Source organism: Pseudophryne corroboree, chromosome 7 (genome assembly GCF_028390025.1).
Source record: "Pseudophryne corroboree isolate aPseCor3 chromosome 7, aPseCor3.hap2, whole genome shotgun sequence".
Taxonomy (NCBI): domain Eukaryota; kingdom Metazoa; phylum Chordata; class Amphibia; order Anura; family Myobatrachidae; genus Pseudophryne; species Pseudophryne corroboree.
The window spans coordinates 190,798,174-190,823,091 of record NC_086450.1 but is presented as its reverse complement, the minus strand read 5'-3'; the positions used below and the strand labels follow the sequence as shown (position 1 = coordinate 190,823,091).

The 24,918-nt window shown below is 47.3% G+C and overlaps 2 pseudogenes; one reads left to right on the top strand and one right to left on the bottom strand.

Annotated features, from left to right (window-relative positions):
• Positions 1-11,881: 11,881 nt before the first annotated feature.
• Positions 11,882-12,001, bottom strand: LOC134946393 (5S ribosomal RNA; annotated as a pseudogene).
• A 492-nt stretch (positions 12,002-12,493) lies between these two features.
• Positions 12,494-12,613, top strand: LOC134946392 (5S ribosomal RNA; annotated as a pseudogene).
• Positions 12,614-24,918: the final 12,305 nt, after the last annotated feature.

The following is a 24,918-nucleotide window of genomic DNA, read 5'->3' as shown; positions in this document are numbered from 1 at the left end:
GTGCGGTAGTAGGCTTATTTTTTGGGTCGATTTTTTGATAAGCCAAGTCCATCACTGTTTTGTAAAGGAAACCTTGATAATTCAGCTCAGCTCTTTGTATTAGGATCCGGTGTTATTTTTTCTGAAAACCTGTGAGAAAGAACCAGTGGTGCAAGTGTGTGGGTACGGGTGGGTACGGCGTACCCATAAGAATTTAGCCGTAGGTACGCCGTACCCACACCGACGGGCCGCCGCTCATCTTCCCTCCCTCCCTCTGCTGCTCCCCGCCGTCCCCGCCGCAGCGCCGCTGATGTGAGGGAAGGAGAGCGCAGCCTGCGCCTCTCCTTCCCCTCAGTCTCCGGCGGCTGTCTCAGTTTAATTCAGCGCCGATCCGTGAGCCAATCAGAGCTCGCGGTTGCGAGCTCTGATTGGCTCACGGATCGGCGCTGAATTAAACTGAGACAGCCGCTGGAGACTGAGGCGAAGGAGAGGGTGCAGGCTGCGCTCTCCTTCCCTCACACAGACAGGACGGCGACGGCAGCGGTGAGCAGGGGAGGGGGGAGGCATGTATACCTGACACTGGGGGATATCTGGCACTGGGGGGGGCATGTTATACCTGGCACTGGGGATATCTGGCACTGGGGGCATATCTGGCACTGGGGGGAGGGGGGGGGGCATGTTATACCTGGCACTGGGGGATATCTGGCACTGGGGGATATCTGGCACTGGGGGGGGGCATGTATACCTGGCACTGGGAGCATATATGGCACTGGGGGATATCTGGCACTGGGGGGGGGCATGTATACCTGGCACTGGGAGCATATATGGCACTGGGGGGGCATGTATACCTGGCACTGGGAGCATATCTGGCACTGGGGGACTTGTGTACCTGGCACTGGGAGCATATCTGGCACTGGGGGACTTGTGTACCTGGCACTGGGGGATATCTGGCACTGGGGGGGCATGTATACCTGGCACTGGGAGCATATATGGCACTGGGGGGGCATGTAAACCTGGCACTGGGAGCATATCTGGCACTGGGAGACTTGTGTACCTGGCACTGGGGGATATCTGGCACTGGGGGGGCATGTATACCTGGCACTGGGAGCATATCTGGCACTGGGGGGGACTTGTGTACCTGGCACTGGGGGATATCTGGCACTGGGGGCATATCTGGCACTGGAAGGACTTGTGTATCTGGCACTGTGGCCATATCTGGCACTGCGGAGACATGTGTATCTGGCACTGGGGCATATCTGACACTGAGGGCATATCTGGCAATGGGGGCATACTTGTGTATCTGGCACTGGGGGCATACTTGTGTATCTGGCACTGGGGGCATACTTGTGTATCTGGCACTGTGGGGGCATTTCTGTATCTGGCACTGGGGGGCAATGTATATTTGACACAGTGGGGGCATTTGTGTATCTGGCACTGTGGGGCAATGTGTATCTGACACTGTGAGGCAATGTATATCTGGCACTCTGGGGGCATTTGTGTATCTGGCACTGTGAGGCAATGTGTATCTGGCACTGTGAGGCAATGTGTATCTGGCACTCTGGGGGCATTTGTGTATCTGGCACAGTGAGGCAATGTGTATCTGGCACTGTGGGGCAATGTATATCTGGCACTGTGGGGCAATGTGTATCTGGCACTATTGGGGTCATACGTGTATCTGCCCCTCCCCCCATATGTGTATCACGCCCCCATTTTCATTGGCCACGCCCCATGTGGCATTTGGTCACACCCATTTTTTTGCGCGCGCACACAGTACCCATAAGACATTTTTTCTACTTGCACCACTGGAAAGAACTACAATTTAACTAGTCAACCTATCTTGAAACTCTAAAGATACATAGCTACATATTTTCTTGACTGTCTCATGCATGGGACACAGTGTCACGTATGTGATGGGGGCGAACTGCTGTTGCTGTGGTGTTTAAACGCCGGCAACATAAGCCCGATTTCGCCTAGCCAATTCTCACCCATGTTTGCCCAAAAGTGCTCGCGACCTTATGGGGTAGTTAACATTTTTGAGCAAGATCCCGCCACTGTAAAGTGAGGCGGATGCCATGCAAATTCGGCTGGCCGATATACTCGCTGGCAATTCCCCCCTTAAAGTAGGATTTTAATTACCTACCGGTAAATCCTTTTCTTGTAATAAGTAGAGGATGCTGGGGTCCATTTACTACCATGGGGTATAGACAGGTACTTTGGGAGCCACTGGCACTTTAAGAGTTTAATAGTGTGGGCTGGCTCCTCCATCTATGCCGCTCCTACCAGACTCAGTCTAGAAACTGTGCCCGAGGAGACGGACATACTTCGAGAGAAGGAAATACACAGATAGTGGTGAGATTCACACCAGCTCACACATAACAAATAGGAAAGCCAAGCTAACCAACGTGGAACAATTCAGCAACGGCTGAAGCAACAATACTGAACCAAGTAACAATGCAGGAATACGAAGCACTGGGCGGGCGCCCAGCATCCTCTACAGACTTCGAGAGAAGGATTTGCCGGTAGGTAATTAAAATCCTATTTTCTTTTACATCCTAGAGGATGCTGGGGTCCATTTAGTACCATGGGAATGTACCAAAGCTCCCAGTACAGGAAGAAGAGTGCTGAGGTTCCTGCAGAACAGATTGACCAAACTTTAGGTCCTCAGAGGCCAAAGTATCGAACTTGGAACACTTAGCAAACGTGTTCGACCCAGACCAAGTAGCTCCTCGGCAAATCTGTAAAGCCGAGACACCCCGGGCAGCCACCCAGGAAGAACCCACTTTACGAGTAGAGTGGGCCTTAACAGAATTTGGACACGGCAAGCCTGCCGTCGAATAAGCATGCTGGATAGCAGGGGTGTATTTAGGGGTCCGAGCGCCCCTGGCAAAGGAAAGGACTGGTGCACCCCCCCCCATATTTGAAATGGGGAAGGCACGTTTGCCAAAAAAAGGGGCGTAGCCACTCAATAGTACCCCAATTCAAATTACACCACAGTAGTGTGCCTCACTCACATTACACAGCACAGTAATGTACATTATTCACTTTATGCTACACAGTAGTACCCCTTATACACATTATTCCATACAGTAGTGCATGTATATATGTATGTATATATTAGTGATGAGCGCCTGAAATTTTTCGGGTTTTGTGTTTTGGTTTTGGGTTCGGTTCCGCGGCCGTGTTTTGGGTTCGACCGCGTTTTGGCAAAACCTCACCGAATTTTTTTTGTCGGATTCGGGTGTGTTTTGGATTCGGGTGTTTTTTTCAAAAAACCCTAAAAAACAGCTTAAATCATAGAATTTGGGGGTCATTTTGATCCCATATTATTATTAACCTCAAAAACCATAATTTCCACTCATTTTCAGTCTATTCTGAATACCTCACACCTCACAATATTATTTTTAGTCCTAAAATTTGCACCGAGGTCGCTGGATGACTAAGCTAAGCGACCCTAGTGGCCGACACAAACACCTGGCCCATCTAGGAGTGGCACTGCAGTGTCACGCAGGATGTCCCTTCCAAAAAACCCTCCCCAAACAGCACACGACGCAAAGAAAAAAAGAGGCGCAATGAGGTAGCTGTGTGAGTAAGATTAGCGACCCTAGTGGCCGACACAAACACCGGGCCCATTTAGGAGTGGCACTGCAGTGTCACGCAGGATGTCCCTTCCAAAAAACCCTCCCCAAACAGCACATGACGCAAAGAAAAAAAGAGGCGCAATGAGGTAGCTGTGTGTGTAAGATTAGCGACCCTAGTGGCCGACACAAACACCGGGCCCATCTAGGAGTGGCACTGCAGTGTCACGTAGGATGTCCCTTCCAAAAAACCCTCCCCAAACAGCACATGACGCAAAGAAAAAAAGAGGCGCAATGAGGTAGCTGTGTGAGTAAGATTAGCGACCGTAGTGGCCGACACAAACACCGGGCCCATTTAGGAGTGGCACTGCAGTGTCACGCAGGATGTCCCTTCCAAAAAACCCTCCCCAAACAGCACATGACGCAAAGAAAAAAAGAGGCGCAATGAGGTAGCTGTGTGAGTAAGATTAGCGACCCTAGTGGCCGACACAAACACCGGGCCCATCTAGGAGTGGCACTGCAGTGTCACGCAGGATGTCCCTTCCAAAAAACCCTCCCCAAACAGCACATGACGCAAAGAAAAAAAGAGGCGCAATGAGGTAGCTGTGTGAGTAAGATTAGCGACCGTAGTGGCCGACACAAACACCGGGCCCATTTCGGAGTGGCACTGCAGTGTCACGCAGGATGTCCCTTCCAAAAAACCCTCCCCAAACAGCACATGACGCAAAGAAAAAAAGAGGCGCAATGAGGTAGCTGTGTGAGTAAGATTAGCGACCCTAGTGGCCGACACAAACACCGGGCCCATCTAGGAGTGGCACTGCAGTGTCACGCAGGATGGCCCTTCCAAAAAACCCTCCCCAAACAGCACATGACGCAAAGAAAAAAAGAGGCGCAATGAGGTAGCTGACTGTGTGAGTAAGATAAGCGACCCTAGTGGCCGACACAAACACCGGGCCCATTTAGGAGTGGCACTGCAGTGTCACGCAGGATGTCCCTTCCAAAAAACCCTCCCCAAACAGCACATGACGCAAAGAAAAAGAAAAGAAAAAAGAGGTGCAAGATGGAATTGTCCTTGGGCCCTCCCACCCACCCTTATGTTGTATAAACAAAACAGGACATGCACACTTTAACCAACCCATCATTTCAGTGACAGGGTCTGCCACACGACTGTGACTGATATGACGGGTTGGTTTGGACCCCCCCCAAAAAAGAAGCAATTAATCTCTCCTTGCACAAACTGGCTCTACAGAGGCAAGATGTCCACCTCATTATCATCCTCCGATATATCACCGTGTACATCCCCCTCCTCACAGATTATCAATTCGTCCCCACTGGAATCCACCATCTCAGCTCCCTGTGTACTTTGTGGAGGCAATTGCTGCTGGTCAATGTCTCCGCGGAGGAATTGATTATAATTCATTTTAATGAACATCATCTTCTCCACATTTTCTGGATGTAACCTCGTACGCCGATTGCTGACAAGGTGAGCGGCGGCACTAAACACTCTTTCGGAGTACACACTTGTGGGAGGGCAACTTAGGTAGAATAAAGCCAGTTTGTGCAAGGGCCTCCAAATTGCCTCTTTTTCCTGCCAGTATAAGTATGGACTGTGTGACGTGCCTACTTGGATGCGGTCACTCATATAATCCTCCACCATTCTTTCAATGGTGAGAGAATCATATGCAGTGACAGTAGACGACATGTCCGTAATCGTTGTCAGGTCCTTCAGTCCGGACCAGATGTCAGCATCAGCAGTCGCTCCAGACTGCCCTGCATCACCGCCAGCGGGTGGGCTCGGAATTCTGAGCCTTTTCCTCGCACCCCCAGTTGCGGGAGAATGTGAAGGAGGAGATGTTGACAGGTCGCGTTCCGCTTGACTTGACAATTTTCTCACCAGCAGGTCTTTCAACCCCAGCAGACTTGTGTCTGCCGGAAAGCGAGATCCAAGGTAGGCTTTAAATCTAGGATCGAGCATGGTGGCCAAAATGTAGTGCTCTGATTTCAACAGATTGACCACCCGTGAATCCTTGTTAAGCGAATTAAGGGCTCCATCCACAAGTCCCACATGCCTAGCGGAATCGCTCCGTGTTAGCTCCTCCTTCAATGTCTCCAGCTTCTTCTGCAAAAGCCTGATGAGGGGAATGACCTGACTCAGGCTGGCAGTGTCTGAACTGACTTCACGTGTGGCAAGTTCAAAGGGCAGCAGAACCTTGCACAACGTTGAAATCATTCTCCACTGCGCTTGAGACAGGTGCATTCCACCTCCTATATCGTGCTCAATTGTATAGGCTTGAATGGCCTTTTGCTGCTCCTCCAACCTCTGAAGCATATAGAGGGTTGAATTCCACCTCGTTACCACTTCTTGCTTCAGATGATGGCAGGGCAGGTTCAGTAGTTTTTGGTGGTGCTCCAGTCTTCTGTACGTGGTGCCTGTACGCCGAAAGTGTCCCGCAATTCTTCTGGCCACCGACAGCATCTCTTGCACGCCCCTGTCGTTTTTTAAATAATTCTGCACCACCAAATTCAAGGTATGTGCAAAACATGGGACGTGCTGGAATTTGCCCATATTTAATGCACACACAATATTGCTGGCGTTGTCCGATGCCACAAATCCACAGGAGAGTCCAATTGGGGTAAGCCATTCCGCGATGATCTTCCTCAGTTGCCGTAAGAGGTTTTCAGCTGTGTGCGTATTCTGGAAAGCGGTGATACAAAGCGTAGCCTGCCTAGGAAAGAGTTGGCGTTTGCGAGATGCTGCTACTGGTGCCGCCGCTGCTGTTCTTGCGGCGGGAGTCCATACATCTACCCAGTGGGCTGTCACAGTCATATAGTCCTGACCCTGCCCTGCTCCACTTGTCCACATGTCCGTGGTTAAGTGGACATTGGGTACAGCTGCATTTTTTAGGACACTGGTGACTCTTTTTCTGAGGTCTGTGTACATTTTCGGTATCGCCTGCCTAGAGAAATGGAACCTAGATGATATTTGGTACCGGGGACACAGTACCTCCAACAAGTCTCTAGTTGGCTCTGCAGTAATGATGGATACCGGAACCACGTTTCTCACCACCCAGGATGCCAAGGCCTCAGTTATCCGCTTTGCAGTAGGATGACTGCTGTGATATTTCATCTTCCTCGCAAAGGACTGTTGGACAGTCAATTGCTTGGTGGAAGTAGTAAAAGTGGTCTTACGACTTCCCCTCTGGGATGACCATCGACTCCCAGCAGCAACAACAGCAGCGCCAGCAGCAGTAGGCGTTACACGCAAGGATGCATCGGAGGAATCCCAGGCAGGAGAGGAATCATCAGAATTGCCAGTGACATGGCCTGCAGGACTATTGGCATTCCTGGGGAAGGAGGAAATTGACACTGAGGGAGTTGGTGGGGTGGTTTGCGTGAGCTTGGTTACAAGAGGAAGGGATTTACTGGTCAGTGGACTGCTTCCGCTGTCACCCAAAGTTTTTGAACTTGTCACTGACTTATTATGAATGCGCTGCAGGTGACGTATAAGGGAGGATGTTCCGAGGTGGTTAACGTCCTTACCCCTACTTATTACAGCTTGACAAAGGGAACACACGGCTTGACACCTGTTGTCCGCATTTCTGTTGAAATACCTCCACACCGAAGAGCTGATTTTTTTGGTATTTTCACCAGGCATGTCAACGGCCATATTCCTCCCACGGACAACAGGTGTCTCCCCGGGTGCCTGACTTAAACAAACCACCTCACCATCAGAATCCTCCTGGTCAATTTCCTCCCCAGCGCCAGCAACACCCATATCCTCCTCATCCTGGTGTACTTCAACACTGACATCTTCAATCTGACTATCAGGAACTGGACTGCGGGTGCTCCTTCCAGCACTTGCAGGGGGCGTGCAAATGGTGGAAGGCGCATGCTCTTCACGTCCAGTGTTGGGAAGGTCAGGCATCGCAACCGACACAATTGGACTCTCCTTGTGGATTTGGGATTTCGAAGAACGCACAGTTCTTTGCGGTGCTACTGCTTTTGCCAGCTTGAGTCTTTTCATTTTTCTAGCGAGAGGCTGAGTGCCTCCATCCTCATGTGAAGCTGAACCACTAGCCATGAACATAGGCCAGGGCCTCAGCCGTTCCTTGCCACTCCGTGTGGTAAATGGCATATTGGCAAGTTTACGCTTCTCCTCCGACAATTTTATTTTAGGTTTTGGAGTACTTTTTTTACTGATATTTGGTGTTTTGGATTTGACATGCTCTGTACTATGACATTGGGCATCGGCCTTGGCAGACGACGTTGCTGGCATTTCATCGTCTCGGCCATGACTAGTGGCAGCAGCTTCAGCACGAGGTGGAAGTGGATCTTGATCTTTCCCTAATTTTGGAACCTCAACATTTTTGTTCTCCATATTTTAATAGGCACAACTAAAAGGCACCTCAGGTAAACAATGGAGATGGATGGATACTAGTATACAATTATGGACGGACTGCCGAGTGCCGACACAGAGGTAGCTACAGCCGTGGACTACCGTACTGTACTGTGTCTGCTGCTAATATAGACTGGTTGATAAAGAGATGTAGTAGTATGTATGTATAAAGAAGAAAGAAAAAAAAACCACGGGTAGGTGGTATACAATTATGGACGGACTGCCGAGTGCCGACACAGAGGTAGCTACAGCCGTGAACTACCGTACTGTACTGTGTCTGCTGCTAATATAGACTGGTTGATAAAGAGATGTAGTAGTATGTATGTATAAAGAAGAAAGAAAAAAAAACCACGGGTAGGTGGTATACAATTATGGACGGACTGCCGAGTGCCGACACAGAGGCAGCTACAGCCGTGGACTACCGTACTGTACTGTGTCTGCTGCTAATATAGACTGGTTGATAAAGAGATGTAGAAGTATGTATGTATAAAGAAGAAAGAAAAAAAAACCACGGGTAGGTGGTATACAATTATGGACGGACTTCCGAGTGCCGACACAGAGGTAGCTACAGCCGTGAACTACCGTACTGTACTGTGTCTGCTGCTAATATAGACTGGTTGATAAAGAGATGTAGTAGTATGTATGTATAAAGAAGAAAGAAAAAAAAACCACGGGTAGGTGGTATACAATTATGGACGGACTGCCGAGTGCCGACACAGAGGTAGCTACAGCCGTGAACTACCGTACTGTACTGTGTCTGCTGCTAATATAGACTGGTTGATAAAGAGATGTAGTAGTATGTATGTATAAAGAAGAAAGAAAAAAAAACCACGGGTAGGTGGTATACAATTATGGACGGACTGCCGAGTGCCGACACAGAGGTAGCTACAGCCGTGGACTACCGTACTGTACTGTGTCTGCTGCTAATATAGACTGGTTGATAAAGAGATGTAGTAGTATGTATGTATAAAGAAGAAAGAAAAAAAAACAAGGGTAGGTGGTATACAATTATGGACGGACTGCCGAGTGCCGACACAGAGGTAGCTACAGCCGTGAACTACCGTACTGTACTGTGTCTGCTGCTAATATAGACTGGTTGATAAAGAGATGTAGTAGTATGTATGTATAAAGAAGAAAGAAAAAAAAAACACGGGTAGGTGGTATACAATTATGGATGGACTGCCGAGTGCCGACACAGAGGTAGCTACAGCCGTGGACTACCGTACTGTACTGTGTCTGCTGCTAATATAGACTGGTTGATAAAGAGATGTAGTAGTAAGTATGTATAAAGAAGAAAGAAAAAAAAACCACGGGTAGGTGGTATACAATTATGGATGGACTGCCGAGTGCCGACACAGAGGTAGCTACAGCCGTGAACTACCGTACTGTGTCTGCTGCGACTGGATGATAAATAATGATATAAAAAATATATATATATCACTACTGCAGCCGGACAGGTATATATTATATAATGACGGACCTGCTGGACACTGTCTGTCAGCAGAATGAGTTTTTTATAGAATAAAAAAAAAACACCACACAAGTGAAGTCACACGACGAGTGTTTAACTTTTTCAGGCAATCACAATATAGTATACTACTAACTATACTGGTGGTCAGTGTGGTCAGGTCACTGGTCAGTCACACTGGCAGTGGCACTCCTGCAGCAAAAGTGTGCACTGTTTAATTTTAATATAATATGTACTCCTGGCTCCTGCTATAACCTATAACTGGCACTGCAGTGCTCCCCAGTCTCCCCCACAATTATAAGCTGTGTGAGCTGAGCACAGTCAGATATATATACATAGATGATGCAGCACACTGGGCTGAGCAGTGCACACAGATATGGTATGTGACTGAGTCACTGTGTGTATCGTTTTTTTCAGGCAGAGAACGGATATATTAAATAAAACTGCACTGTCTGGTGGTCACTGTGGTCAGTCACTAGTAAACTCTGCACTCTCTACACTTCTACAGTACTCCTAAGCTCCAGTAAATCAGGTCAATCTCTCTCTCTCTCTCTCTCTTCTAATCTAAATGGAGAGGACGCCAGCCACGTCCTCTCCCTATCAATCTCAATGCACGTGTGAAAATGGCGGCGACGCGCGTCTCCTTATATAGAATCCGAGTCTCGCGAGAATCCGACAGCGTCATGATGACGTTCGGGCGCGCTCGGGTTAACCGAGCAAGGCGGGAGGATCCGAGTCTGCTCGGACCCGTGAAAAAAACCATGAAGTTCGGGCGGGTTCGGATTCAGAGAAACCGAACCCGCTCATCTCTAGTATATATATATATATATATATGCAAAAAAGGAAAAAATAGCGCCACTTGTGGTAAGTTAACCTTCACAATTATGTATAATATATGTCCAAAAATACACTCCCTTGGTACAAAGGGTGTCAGCAGGCCCCTAAATAAAAACAGCAGTGGTAAGCTGCTGTAAAAAGTGTTATAGAAACCAAGAATATGGGCACAAGCGACCAATGGTGTCTATAGTAAAGGAACGTAAAAAGATTTTTTATATAGAAAGTAAAAGCATATTTATTTTACACGATTAAAAAACACTGATATACTTTAGTTTAAGAAAACATGCTTAAGCATAAAAATTCATAAAAAATGTGAACAAAAATATGGTGAAAAGAGAAGAAAAAATCTAAAAGTACAAGGTACACATCGGTTTGTAGTAAATGTGTAAAAAGTGCTTATCTTAGGTTCAGGCGGTTGGTCTGGGAAAGATCATGGAATGTCCAACGCGTTTCGTCCTTCAGGACTTCATCAAGGGTAGTGTGGTACTGGGACAGGGCTCGTATTTATACCTCTGTCAATTAGAAGACTATGTGTGACATCACTTCCTCCCACAGTGATGTTTAGGGAGAACAGAAATCTTAGTGTTTTTCACATTTAAATAATTTGTATATCAGTAATACAAATGTCTCTAAACAAAGCTGATCCTTATCACATATTTCAAAAACGAGTAGTTTAGTGAGTGTAGGTGAATTGATTATTTACAATGTACTGGCAGCAGGTACTTCCGCCCCACTTCCGGTGGTACGGCGGGCTCTACTGCGTTTGCGTCCGCTTTTAGGTTCATACTCAGGTGTCAGGAAGTCACAAACGGGCTCCTCTGCGCATGCGCCCGCTTCCACACTTGGTAGCACGTCAATGAAGTCACGTTAATTCCGTCAGACGCCACGTCCGCATCATTACATCACGTGTGGGAACCCGGAAGCTCTGTGTGCCGTGGAGAGCGTGCTGAAATCGGAACTCCTCTGTTAGGCCGCGCGTCACTTCCTTTAGGGATTACATTCAGTGGATGATATCCGGGGTTTAGTCTTGAGACGCCCGTGAACCGCATATGGTGTTTCTGGCAGCACTTTTTCAAAAGTGGGTCCCAATGTCAAATTCATTATATGGGAATATTATGTGCGACTTCTTCATTTGGATCATATATGGATATATGGTTTGTTGTTCCGGAAAACATATGGAGGAAATAAAAATACAAAATATATATACATTACCGAGAAATCATGACAGGCTTATTAATAACCAGATATGTATTAATTTGTATGGAGGAAATAAAATTGAAATTACCAAAAGATCATGACCGACTTATTTATAACCAGATATGTATTAATTTCTATTTAGAGAATTATATAACTAATTAATAAATATTATTAAATAAATATTAATAAAAGGTATTAATACATTAATAAAGTGCATAAATAAATAAAGTGCCTGTGCTAAGTTGTCACTTAATAATTATACAAGAGTGTGAGTGCTACGTTGATGTGTCTTGTGCATTAGATTATATCCATACTTCATAGGAAAATGGTGAAGGCCAGAAGTGTTTAGGGGTTGTGTGAGTGAGTGGTGATATAATATTTGGTTTACAGTTGTTTCAATGGTTTAGGAACTCTCATGTGCATGCACTGTTTCTACAGCACCTAGTCTTCTCCGGAGGTCCCCCTCCTTGATACTGGCCAGGCCCATAAAAATGCTTAGCTTCCACGATCGGACGAGAGTGGGCGTTCCATTTTGGTATGGCTGTAGTCTACTTAGCACTAGTTCACCAGAGGTTTTTCACAACTGAAATATAACCTAGGAATAAGAATAAAGCGCCATACCCAAACACCACAGTGTTTATTGTAAAGGGGGGGAGGGGGGGGGTTGACAAGAAATCAGAGTTCAAAGAAAAGGAGAAATTTCATAGCTTTCATTGAAACCAGTCGGATGCATCGTCTTCAATTGGAATATCCAGGACATTTTTCTTCTGGATAGCAGATTCGCCAGGTCACCACTTCTTTCGCCAAGTGCGACATGTTCTATGGCTTTATATGTTAAGGCCTCAGGATTGGAGTTATGGTGCGACAAGAAATGTTTCCAAGCTATGAAATTTCTCCTTTTCTTTGAACTCTGATTTCTTGTCAACCCCCCCTCCCTCCCCCCTTTACAATAAACACTGTGGTGTTTGGGTATGGCGCTTTATTCTTATTCCTAGGTTATATTTCAGTTGTGAAAAACCTCTGGTGAACTAGTGCTAAGTAGACTACAGCCATACCAAAATGGAACGCCCACTCTCGTCCGATCGTGGAAGCTAAGCATTTTTATGGGCCTGGCCAGTATCAAGGAGGGGGACCTCCGGAGAAGACTAGGTGCTGTAGAAACAGTGCATGCACATGAGAGTTCCTAAACCAGTGAAACAACTGTAAACCAAATATTATATCACCACTCACTCACACAACCCCTAAACACTTCTGGCCTTCACCATTTTCCTATGAAGTATGGATATAATCTAATGCACAAGACACATCAACGTAGCACTCACACTCTTGTATAATTATTAAGTGATATAAGCAACTTAGCACAGGCACTTTATTTATTTATGCACTTTATTAATGTATTAATACCTTTTATTAATATTTATTTAATAATATTTATTAATTAGTTATATAATTCTCTAAATAGAAATTAATACATATCTGGTTATAAATAAGTCGGTCATGATCTTTTGGTAATTTCAATTTTATTTCCTCCATACAAATTAATACATATCTGGTTATTAATAAGCCTGTCATGATTTCTCGGTAATGTATATATATTTTGTATTTTTATTTCCTCCATATGTTTTCCGGAACAACAAACCATATATCCATATATGATCCAAATGAAGAAGTCGCACATAATATTCCCATATAATGAATTTGACATTGGGACCCACTATTGAAAAAGTGCTGCCAGAAACACCATATGCGGTTCACGTGCGTCTCAAGACTAAACCCCGGATATCATCCACTGAATGTAATCCCTAAAGGAAGTGACGCGCGGCCTAACAGAGGAGTTCCGATTTCAGCACGCTCTCCATGGCACACAGAGCTTCCGGGTTCCCACACGTGATGTAATGACGCGGACGTGGCGTCTGACGGAATTAACGTGACTTCATTGACGTGCTACCAAGTGTGGAAGCGGGCGCATGCGCAGAGGAGCCCGTTTGTGACTTCCTGACACCTGAGTATGAACCTAAAAGCGGACGCAAACGCAGTAGAGCCCGCCGTACCACCGGAAGTGGGGCAGAAGTACCTGCTGCCAGTACATTGTAAATAATCAATTCACCTACACTCACTAAACTACTCGTTTTTGAAATATGTGATAAGGATCAGCTTTGTTTAGAGACATTTGTATTACTGATATACAAATTATTTAAATGTGAAAAACACTAAGATTTCTGTTCTCCCTAAACATCACTGTGGGAGGAAGTGATGTCACACATAGTCTTCTAATTGACAGAGGTATAAATACGAGCCCTGTCCCAGTACCACACTACCCTTGATGAAGTCCTGAAGGACGAAACGCGTTGGGTATTCCATGATCTTTCCCAGACCAACCTCCTGAACCTAAGATAAGCACTTTTTACACATTTACTACAAACCGATGTGTACCTTGTACTTTTAGATTTTTTCTTCTCTTTTCACCATATTTTTGTTCACATTTTTTATGAATTTTTATGCTTAAGCATGTTTTCTTAAACTAAAGTATATCAGTGTTTTTTAATCGTGTAAAATAAATATGCTTTTACTTTCTATATAAAAAATCTTTTTACGTTCCTTTACTATAGACACCATTGGTCGCTTGTGCCCATATTCTTGGTTTCTATATATATATATATATATATATATATATATATATTTTTTTTTTAAAGTGGAGAAAAAGGGCGCCTTCTAGTCAGGGCCGGATTAACAATGCAGCTCCAAGCCCTCCCTGGAAAATAGGCCCACAGGATCTGCTGTAGTGCAATCAATGTTGACAATGACCAGCCTAAATTGTAATCACCTCCTGACTGTTAAATTCACTTGCTCCTTCACTCCCTTATCCCCCCATCAGCAGATCATCACATACCAGATACCACGGAGCAGTCTGAAGGCCCCGCCCCCTGACCATGTGAAAGCTCCACCCCTTTGTCACGCTAAGCTCCGCCCCCTTTGCAGTTAACATCAAGCTGCATCTCTCAGACTCCTGAAGCCGGGCATTCACTAGAGATGAGCGCCTGAAATTTTTCGGGTTTTGTGTTTTGGTTTTGGGTTCGGTTCCGCGGCCGTGTTTTGGGTTCGAACGCGTTTTGGCAAAACCTCACCGAATTTTTTTTGTCGGATTCGGGTGTGTTTTGGATTCGGGTGTTTTTTTCAAAAAACACTAAAAAACAGCTTAAATCATAGAATTTGGGGGTCATTTTGATCCCAAAGTATTATTAACCTCAAAAACCATAATTTACACTCATTTTCAGTCTATTCTGAATACCTCACACCTCACAATATTATTTTTAGTCCTAAAATTTGCACCGAGGTCGCTGTGTGAGTAAGATAAGCGACCCTAGTGGCCGACACAAACACCGGGCCCATCTAGGAGTGGCACTGCAGTGTCACGCAGGATGTCCCTTCCAAAAAACCCTCCCCAAACAGCACATGACGCAAAGAAAAAAAGAGGCGCAATGAGGTAGCTGTGTGAGTAAGATTAGCGACCCTAGTGGCCGACACAAACACCGGGCCCATCTAGGAGTGGCACTGCAGTGTCACGCAGGATGTCCCTTCCAAAAAACCCTCCCCAAACAGCACATGACGCAAAGAAAAAAAGAGGCGCAATGAGGTAGCTGTGTGAGTAAGATTAGCGACCCTAGTGGCCGACACAAACACCGGGCCCATCTAGGAGTGGCACTGCAGTGTCACGCAGGATGTTCCTTCCAAAAAACCCTCCCCAAACAGCACATGACGCAAAGAAAAAAAGAGGCGCAATGAGGTAGCTGTGTGAGTAAGATTAGCGACCCTAGTGGCCGACACAAACACCGGGCCCATCTAGGAGTGGCACTGCAGTGTCACGCAGGATGTCCCTTCCAAAAAACCCTCCCCAAACAGCACATGACGCAAAGAAAAAAAGAGGCGCAATGAGGTAGCTGACTGTGTGAGTAAGATTAGCGACCCTAGTGGCCGACACAAACACCGGGCCCATCTAGGAGTGGCACTGCAGTGTCACGCAGGATGTCCCTTCCAAAAAACCCTCCCCAATCAGCACATGATGCAAAGAAAAAGAAAAGAAAAAAGAGGTGCAAGATGGAATTGTCCTTGGGCCCTCCCACCCACCCTTATGTTGTATAAACAAAACAGGACATGCACACTTTAACCAACCCATCATTTCAGTGACAGGGTCTGCCACACGACTGTGACTGATATGACGGGTTGGTTTGGACCCCCCCCAAAAAAGAAGCAATTAATCTCTCCTTGCACAAACTGGCTCTACAGAGGCAAGATGTCCACCTCATCTTCACCCTCCGATATATCACCGTGTACATCCCCCTCCTCACAGATTATCAATTCGTCCCCACTGGAATCCACCATCTCAGCTCCCTGTGTACTTTGTGGAGGCAATTGCTGCTGGTCAATGTCTCCGCGGAGGAATTGATTATAATTCATTTTAATGAACATCATCTTCTCCACATTTTCTGGATGTAACCTCGTACGCCGATTGCTGACAAGGTGAGCGGCGGCACTAAACACTCTTTCGGAGTACACACTTGTGGGAGGGCAACTTAGGTAGAATAAAGCCAGTTTGTGCAAGGGCCTCCAAATTGCCTCTTTTTCCTGCCAGTATAAGTACGGACTGTGTGACGTGCCTACTTGGATGCGGTCACTCATATAATCCTCCACCATTCTATCAATGTTGAGAGAATCATATGCAGTGACAGTAGACGACATGTCCGTAATCGTTGTCAGGTCCTTCCGTCCGGACCAGATGTCAGCATCAGCAGTCGCTCCAGACTGCCCTGCATCACCGCCAGCGGGTGGGCTCGGAATTCTGAGCCTTTTCCTCGCACCCCCAGTTGCGGGAGAATGTGAAGGAGGAGATGTTGACAGGTCGCGTTCCGCTTGACTTGACAATTTTGTCACCAGCAGGTCTTTCAACCCCAGCAGACCTGTGTCTGCCGGAAAGAGAGATCCAAGGTAGGCTTTAAATCTAGGATCGAGCACGGTGGCCAAAATGTAGTGCTCTGATTTCAACAGATTGACCACCCGTGAATCCTTGTTAAGCGAATTAAGGGCTGCATCCACAAGTCCCACATGCCTAGCGGAATCGCTCCCTTTTAGCTCCTTCTTCAATGCCTCCAGCTTCTTCTGCAAAAGCCTGATGAGGGGAATGACCTGACTCAGGCTGGCAGTGTCTGAACTGACTTCACGTGTGGCAAGTTCAAAGGGCATCAGAACCTTGCACAACGTTGAAATCATTCTCCACTGCACTTGAGACAGGTGCATTCCACCTACTATATCGTGCTCAATTGTATAGGCTTGAATGGCCTTTTGCTGCTCCTCCAACCTCTGAAGCATATAGAGGGTTGAATTCCACCTCGTTACCACTTCTTGCTTCAGATGATGGCAGGGCAGGTTCAGTAGTTTTTGGTGGTGCTCCAGTCTTCTGTACGTGGTGCCTGTACGCCGAAAGTGTCCCGCAATTTTTCTGGCCACCGACAGCATCTCTTGCACGCCCCTGTCGTTTTTTAAAAAATTCTGCACCACCAAATTCAAGGTATGTGCAAAACATGGGACGTGCTGGAATTTGCCCATATTTAATGCACACACAATATTGCTGGCGTTGTCCGATGCCACAAATCCACAGGAGAGTCCAATTGGGGTAAGCCATTCCGCGATGATCTTCCTCAGTTGCCGTAAGAGGTTTTCAGCTGTGTGCGTATTCTGGAAACCGGTGATACAAAGCGTAGCCTGCCTAGGAAAGAGTTGGCGTTTGCGAGATGCTGCTACTGGTGCCGCCGCTGCTGTTCTTGCGGCGGGAGTCCATACATCTACCCAGTGGGCTGTCACAGTCATATAGTCCTGACCCTGCCCTGCTCCACTTGTCCACATGTCCGTGGTTAAGTGGACATTGGGTACAGCTGCATTTTTTAGGACACTGGTGACTCTTTTTCTGAGGTCTGTGTACATTTTCGGTATCGCCTGCCTAGAGAAATGGAACCTAGATGGTATTTGGTACCGGGGACACAGTACCTCCAACAAGTCTCTAGTTGGCTCTGCAGTAATGATGGATACCGGAACCACGTTTCTCACCACCCAGGATGCCAAGGCCTCAGTTATCCGCTTTGCAGTAGGATGACTGCTGTGATATTTCATCTTCCTCGCAAAGGACTGTTGAACAGTCAATTGCTTACTGGAAGTAGTACAAGTGGGCTTACGACTTCCCCTCTGGGATGACCATCGACTCCCAGCGGCAACAACAGCAGCGCCAGCAGCAGTAGGCGTTACACGCAAGGATGCATCGGAGGAATCCCAGGCAGGAGAGGACTCGTCAGAATTGCCAGTGACATGGCCTGCAGGACTATTGGCATTCCTGGGGAAGGAGGAAATTGACACTGAGGGAGTTGGTGGGGTGGTTTGCGTGAGCTTGGTTACAAGAGGAAGGGATTTACTGGTCAGTGGACTGCTTCCGCTGTCACCCAAAGTTTTTGAACTTGTCACTGACTTATTATGAATGCGCTGCAGGTGACGTATAAGGGAGGATGTTCCGAGGTGGTTAACGTCCTTACCCCTACTTATTACAGCTTGACAAAGGGAACACACGGCTTGACACCTGTTGTCCGCATTTCTGGTGAAATACCTCCACACCGAAGAGCTGATTTTTTTGGTATTTTCACCTGGCATGTCAACGGCCATATTCCTCCCACGGACAACAGGTGTCTCCCCGGGTGCCTGACTTAAACAAACCACCTCACCATCAGAATCCTCCTGGTCAATTTCCTCCCCAGCGCCAGCAACACCCATATCCTCCTCATCCTGGTGTACTTCAACACTGACATCTTCAATCTGACTATCAGGAACTGGACTGCGGGTGCTCCTTCCAGCACTTGCAGGGGGCGTGCAAATGGTGGAAGGCGCATGCTCTTCACGTCCAGTGTTGGGAAGGTCAGGCATCGCAACCGACACAATTGGACTCTCCTTGTGGATTTGGGATTTCGAAGAATGCACAGTTCTTTGCTGTGCTGCTTTTGCCAGCTTGAGTCTTTTCATTTTTCTAGCGAGAGGCTGAGTGCTTCCATCCTCATGTGAAGCTGAACCACTAGCCATGAACATAGGCCAGGGCCTCAGCCGTTCCTTGCCACTCCGTGTGGTAAATGGCATATTGGCAAGTTTACGCTTCTCCTCCGACAATTTTATTTTAGGTTTTGGAGTACTTTTTTTACTGATATTTGGTGTTTTGGATTTGACATGCTCTGTACTATGACATTGGGCATCGGCCTTGGCAGACGACGTTGCTGGCATTTCATCGTCTCGGCCATGACTAGTGGCAGCAGCTTCAGCACGAGGTGGAAGTGGATCTTGATCTTTCCCTAATTTTGGAACCTCAACATTTTTGTTCTCCATATTTTAATAGGCACAACTAAAAGGCACCTCAGGTAAACAATGGAGATGGATGGATTGGATACTAGTATACAATTATGGACGGGCTGCCGAGTGCCGACACAGAGGTAGCCACAGCCGTGAACTACCGCACTGTACTGTGTCTGCTGCTAATATATAGACTGGTTGATAAAGAGATAGTATACTCGTAACTAGTATGTATGTATAAAGAAAGAAAAAAAAACCACGGTTAGGTGGTATATACAATTATGGACGGGCTGCCGAGTGCCGACACAGAGGTAGCCACAGCCGTGAACTACCGCACTGTACTGTGTCTGCTGCTAATATATAGACTGGTTGATAAAGAGATAGTATACTCGTAACTAGTATGTATGTATAAAGAAAGAAAAAAAAACCACGGTTAGGTGGTATATACAATTATGGACGGGCTGCCGAGTGCCGACACAGAGGTAGCCACAGCCGTGAACTACCGCACTGTACTGTGTCTGCTGCTAATATAGACTGGTTGATAAAGAGATAGTATACTCGTAACTAGTATGTATGTATAAAGAAAGAAAAAAAAACCACGGTTAGGTGGTATATACAATTATGGACGGGCTGCCGAGTGCCGACACAGAGGTAGCCACAGCCGTGAACTACCGCACTGTACTGTGTCTGCTGCTAATATATAGACTGGTTGATAAAGAGATAGTATACTCGTAACTAGTATGTATGTATAAAGAAAGAAAAAAAAACCACGGTTAGGTGGTATATACAATTATGGACGGGCTGCCGAGTGCCGACACAGAGGTAGCCACAGCCGTGAACTACCGCACTGTACTGTGTCTGCTGCTAATATATAGACTGGTTGATAAAGAGATAGTATACTCGTAACTAGTATGTATGTATAAAGAAAGAAAAAAAAACCACGGTTAGGTGGTATATACAATTATGGACGGGCTGCCGAGTGCCGACACAGAGGTAGCCACAGCCGTGAACTACCGCACTGTACTGTGTCTGCTGCTAATATATAGACTGGTTGATAAAGAGATAGTATACTCGTAACTAGTATGTATGTATAAAGAAAGAAAAAAAAACCACGGTTAGGTGGTATATACAATTATGGACGGGATGCCGAGTGCCGACACAGAGGTAGCCACAGCCGTGAACTACCGCACTGTACTGTGTCTGCTGCTAATATATAGACTGGTTGATAAAGAGATAGTATACTCGTAACTAGTATGTATGTATAAAGAAAGAAAAAAAAAACACGGTTAGGTGGTATATACAATTATGGACGGGCTGCCGAGTGCCGACACAGAGGTAGCCACAGCCGTGAACTACCGCACTGTACTGTGTCTGCTGCTAATATATAGACTGGTTGATAAAGAGATAGTATACTCGTAACTAGTATGTATGTATAAAGAAAGAAAAAAAAAACCACGGTTAGGTGGTATATACAATTATGGACGGGCTGCCGAGTGCCGACACAGAGGTAGCCACAGCCGTGAACTACCGCACTGTACTGTGTCTGCTGCTAATATAGACTGGTTGATAAAGAGATAGTATACTACTAATATTATATATACTGGTGGTCAGGTCACTGGTCACTAGTCACACTGGCAGTGGCACTCCTGCAGCAAAAGTGTGCACTGTTTAATTTTAATATAATATTATGTACTCCTGGCTCCTGCTATAACCTATAACTGGCACTGCAGTAGTGCTCCCCAGTCTCCCCCACAATTATAAGCTGTGTGAGCTGAGCAGTCAGACAGATATATAATATATATAGATGATGCAGCACACTGGCCTGAGCCTGAGCAGTGCACACAGATATGGTATGTGACTGACTGAGTCACTGTGTGTATCGCTTTTTTCAGGCAGAGAACGGATATATTAAATAAACTGCACTGTGTGTCTGGTGGTCACTCACTATATAATATATTATGTACTCCTGGCTCTTGCTATAACCTATAACTGGCACTGCAGTAGTGCTCCCCAGTCTCCCCCACAATTATAAGCTGTGTGAGCTGAGCAGTCAGACAGATATATATAATATTATTTATATATAGATAATAGATGATGCAGCACACTGGCCTGAGCCTGAGCAGTGCACACAGATATGGTATGTGACTGAGTCACTGTGTGCTGTGTATCGCTTTTTTCAGGCAGAGAACGGATTATAAATAAAACTGGTGGTCACTGGTCACTATCAGCAAAACTCTGCACTGTACTGAGTACTCCTAATGCTCCCCAAAATTAGTAAATCAAGTGTCTCTCTAATCTATTCTAAACGGAGAGGACGCCAGCCACGTCCTCTCCCTATCAATCTCAATGCACGTGTGAAAATGGCGGCGACGCGCGGCTCCTTATATAGAATCCGAGTCTCGCGATAGAATCCGAGCCTCGCGAGAATCCGACAGCGTCATGATGACGTTCGGGCGCGCTCGGGTTAACCGAGCAAGGCGGGAAGATCCGAGTCGCTCGGACCCGTGAAAAAAAACATGAAGTTCTGGCGGGTTCGGATTCAGAGAAACCGAACCCGCTCATCTCTAGCATTCACCCCCACTTCTCTTTCAACAGCTGAGTTCAGAGCTGCTGTGGTGGAGCACTCTGTGCTACCAGGCATAGGAGTAAAAGCAACTGTAACTGGATGTGTGGAAAAACCAGCAGACATATGCACAGGTCTTTTCCACAAGTCAGTATAATGTCTAAGGTGTGTGTGTGTGTGTGTGTGTGTGTGTGTGTGTGTGTGTGTGTGTGTGTGTGTGTGTGTGTCAGCCCAGGACCACAACTAGGGGGGTGAGGCTAGGGGGGTGGACTTGAGGGGGGCTTCTGGCCTGTACGTAACAGGGAAGAATGGGGGGGTCAGCGATCCCAGAGCTCCCTGCATGTGGCCTTGTCCCCAGGGTTGGTTCTAAATCCGAGTGGGAGAAGGGACCTTCTGATGTCACTAGGGGAGGAGACACATCACCAGGGGGGACGAGCTACGGGTGAACAGGGTACCCGGAAAGTACGCTCGCCACCGGGTTACTAAAGTTAATAGTTGGTGGCGTGGATAGTAGAGGATCTATCCCACTGGCCTAGCTCCTCCCCCTTGTGTCGTGGCTCCTCCCCTTGATGTAAAAGGTCCCTTAGGCCACTTGGATCTAGCATCTACCATGTCCCCAGTGGTGTCAGGACGCATCGCCATTGTGACGAAACATACCACTATGTCCCCGGGTAGGAATAGTCACACATGCCTAGTGTACCCAGCCGCCGCTGACTGTGCACCGGACACTTGCCGCGGTGCTGAATGACAGAGGTGGCTCGGTGTCACTCCCCAGCCGGCGATGGCACAGTCTGGTTTCCTTCCACTCCTGCTCTGGAAACGTCACGATGGCTCCATATCCTCTGCTGCCCTGATTTTAAGCTCCGTGAGGCAGCCGGTTGTGGTGGCCGGAAAACATATCCAACATGGGAAACAGCTGATCAGTTAGTGGGCTCACAGGCTGGAAGGTACAGCTAGGGGAAAGATCCAGCATCAGATCTGGAGGTTTGGTGCTGTGCAGCCAGGGGATCCTGTCATCCTGGAGCAAGGCCTGGGGGTGTCATGGCCTACCTCTCTTTTTGGCGCACGTGCCATTGTCCCTTTATAAAGTGTGGTAGGGAGGGAGATGGATATTAAGTTTATGTCAGAAAAGGGGGGGGGGGGGGGTTTGCCAAATTACCTCCTTGCCCCAGTGGACAAAAATCTGGTCAGTCCCATAACAGGGCACCAGTGCACCTTGTGCAGTACTCACTCCCTGGGTGTCGGCCTTAAATCTGTGCCCTATGGGAAGGGCGGGCAAGAGCACCTTCACCAGGTGTCTAGGGTGCAACTCAGAGCATCCATAGGACGCTCTGATCGGTAGTACAGATCCCACGGCACTGTAGGAGACGTCACGACACAATACGGGAGCTGGAAAATGGAGAAGCAGGGCACAGTTTGTGGCAGCGTGAGTATGGCTGGTTCCATCTAGGCACCTCTTACTGCTGATTTTCAATTAGTTTTTGCCCCACATCTAGACAGGATGCGGTCAAGATGCCGCCGGCCGGAATCCCGGCGGTCGAAATACCGACGCCGGACTCCCGACCGCCACAATCCTGACCGCCACAATCCCGACATATTCTCCCTCCCCATAGAGGGAGAATAAATTAGTGTGGTGAGCGTAGCGAGGCACCGTGCCCACAGCGTGGCGAGCGCAGCGAGCCCACAAGGGTCTGCGTTCCGCTCGCCACCCCTGTCGGGATTGTGTGGTTGGGATTTCGGCGTCGGTATTTCGACCGCCGGGATTCCGACCGGCGGCATTTAGTACTGATCCCATCTAGACTTAGTGTTTTACAAACACTGTAGTCTCAGCAAACACTAGTGTCCATCAATTTTAGGATCGCTGCGCCTCTCAGAAAGTGCCCAGAATCCCTTGGGTAAAGTATCTCTTAACAAAGAATATAGAGAGGGCGCCTTATAGTGTAAAACCTTCAATTTATTATAAAAAGCACAACACACGGCACAGCAATATAAATGTAATGCTCATACCAAAACGTAACCAGTGTGGGCTGGTTACCACATGGCAGAATTGTATAAGTTTCACAGCAATGTCAGGAACACCACTGCAGGTTGCTTCGGATTCACACTACCCGCTGCTGACCACCACCGGAGTCAGGATCACTGGAGCTGCTGTTACAAGACCACACACGCCGGAGATTTGTGACGTCATCGATCTCCGGAGTGTGTGGTCCCGTAAAAGCAGCTCCAGTGATCCGGCCCGCGGCGATCCCCGGTGGTGGTCAGCATTAGACTTATACTGCTGTGCCGTGTGTTGTTCTTTTTATAATAAATGTAAGGTATTACACTATGAGGCGCCCTCTCTATATGCTTTGTTAATATATATATATATATATATATATGCATATATATAACACGCACACACACAGTATATATATGTGTGTATATATATATGTGTAAAGCTTAATATAAATATATATATCATACACACAATTGGAAGGGTACATGAACTTGAGGAATAGAAGTGAAAAGGGGTGTGGGTGATATGGAAAGCTTCACAAGCCCCCCCTGTGCCATACAGAGTACCTTGACAGCTTCTCTGCGCTGTGCGATGTCACACCCCACACCGCACCCAAAGGGACAGTGTCAGCACACAGAGGCAGGGGAGCTCCGTGAAGGCCCCCTCATGACTGACTGACTCCTGGTAGGTACACACTAGGCGACGTGCTCTATGAGCGACGTCGCCTAGTGTTTACCCTCCCATGCCAGGGTGGTCGGCAGCAGTGCATATACACTGAGCGATATGACGACCATACTGCTCAGTCACGCCGCGGTCGGGCCGTGCAGTCAGCTCTTGGCCGACAGTCCAAATTGAACTGCATGCACGGGCGACTGCGAGGGTCATTAACCAACTGCGGGCCGCAAATCGCTCGTCGTCGCCGGCATACACACTTGCCGAGAAAGTGAACGACATTGCTCAGGAAGGGTGAAAATGAGCGACGTTGTTCATTTTCTCGGCAATTGTGTATGCACCTGTCACCTGAGATATTTAAGATTGAGGTACATAATCTGAATTTTAGTCAGGTTTTATGCGATTAAAATATGTGGGTCTGGAGGGTATACTTATGTATTTATATGTATGTGGTATTTCTCATATGTTTGTGTGTATATATGTATGCTGTAGTGCAAGGTGTGGGTGGGGTATGTGCCAGAGGACAGGGTGGCTGGGAATAAGCTGTCATGATGGGTTGGGTATGCGTGAAAGGCAGTCAGCATACCTATGTTGGGATCCCGACAGCGGAATGCCGGCAGGGGGGGAGCGCAACAAGCCCCTTGCGGGCTTGCTGTGTTCGCCACGCTGCTGGCGAGCTGGCGAGCTGCGCTTGCCACAGGTTCTATTCCCACTCTATGGGTGTCGTGGACACCCACGAGTGTGAATGGTCCCTGCTAGTTGGCATGCTGACTGTCAGGACTCTAAGGGGGTGGGATATAGAGGGAGGTGTTGTGACCGGCGATCTCCTGACTGCCGGTCACATAACTACATCCCGTCGTG